The 1423-nt window shown below is 47.4% G+C and overlaps 1 pseudogene; it reads left to right on the top strand.

The window, feature by feature from the left end:
- The first annotated feature begins 463 nt into the window (after positions 1–463).
- LOC115077679 lies at positions 464–1051 on the top strand (annotated as a pseudogene).
- The last annotated feature ends 372 nt before the right edge of the window (positions 1052–1423 follow it).

The raw sequence follows: 1423 nt of genomic DNA, 5'->3' as shown, positions 1-1423 counted from the left end.
TCACTGCTGGCCATACATTGCTGCATCTGTAAAATTCAATTACATGTGTACTTAACATTCATATAATTTCTAATTTCTTTTTATACTCCCAGGAGAAGAGCGATGAACACCAAATGAACATGGAAAACATGACGATGGTGACTGAATTCATTATTCTGGGACTTTCTGATAATCCGCAGCTGCAGGTTCCTCTCTTCCTGGTCTTCCTGCTCATCTACCTGATCACCCTGCTGGGGAACCTTGTGATTATCACAGTGACCTGTGCTGACCCCCGCCTGCACACCCCCATGTACTTCTTTCTCAGTAACCTCTCACTCACAGACATCTGCTGCACCTCCACCATCATCCCAAAACTGCTTGTGATCTTCCTCTCTGGGGATAAAACCATTTCCTATGCTGGGTGATGGTGCAGCTCTATTTCTTCTTGGGCTTTGGTTGCATTGAGGCTCTCCTCCTTGCCGCTATGGCTTATGACCGCTATGCTGCAATCTGCGACCCCTTGCCCTATTCCCTCATTATGAATCAGAGAGTCTGTGTCCTGCTGGCAGCTGCTGCCTGGATCATCGGATTTCTACCATCTGAGACGGTCACAGCTTCTGTCACTCGCCTTTCATTCTGTGCCTCTAATGTGATCAATCTTTTCGTCTGTGACCTCTTGCCACTGTTAAAACTTTCCTGCACTGACACAGCCGGCCCTGAAACCATATTGTTTGTTGCAGCTGTATTGACATCAGTGCCTGCCTTCCTTGTGACTCTCATTTTGTACATCTACATCATCTCAGCCATCCTGGGGATCTGCTCTGCAGAGGAGAAGCGTAAAGCTTTCTCCACCTGCTCCTCTCACCTCACTGTTGTCTCCGTGTATTATTTGTCAGCATTTTGCATGTATCTGAGACCTGCCTCGACATCAGGAGCAGGGTAAAATGCTGTGCTTTACACAGCTCTCACCCCCATGCTGAACCCCATCATTTACAGTCTGAGGAATAAGGAGGTGAAAAATGCAGTGAGGAAAGTCATAGGGAAGTGGTTTAGGAGAGCACATGGTGTATAAATCAGAGCAAGGTATCAGACAGAGGAGACGCCTGTATCTGGTAGGGCTTGAGATGATTCTCTTTTAAAAGTGAAAAAGAAACTCCCTGGTTCAATCCCCAGGTTAAATCATTTAAAGCTGCACATGTGGCAGGAGAAGCAGTCACAGTCCCCTGGGGGAGAGAGTTGTAGTCATTGCTCAAGGGTGACACCCGGTGGCTGAATTCAGGGTTTACGATTGTGGAGTGCTGTAAAGAGCCTCAGGGCTTGGCCCCTGGCTGAGGACTGTCACTGCAATGACTTGATCAGGTACATTTGCAGGGAGAAGGGATATTTATTAATTAGGGGAAAACATTCCTGTGTAGTTGCGAGAAGGTTCATGGTGTGACCCAGC

Source organism: Rhinatrema bivittatum, chromosome 16 (genome assembly GCF_901001135.1).
Source record: "Rhinatrema bivittatum chromosome 16, aRhiBiv1.1, whole genome shotgun sequence".
Classification (NCBI taxonomy): domain Eukaryota; kingdom Metazoa; phylum Chordata; class Amphibia; order Gymnophiona; family Rhinatrematidae; genus Rhinatrema; species Rhinatrema bivittatum.
Note: the sequence above shows the minus strand (reverse complement) of the source record. Positions and strands in the feature narration are given on the sequence as shown.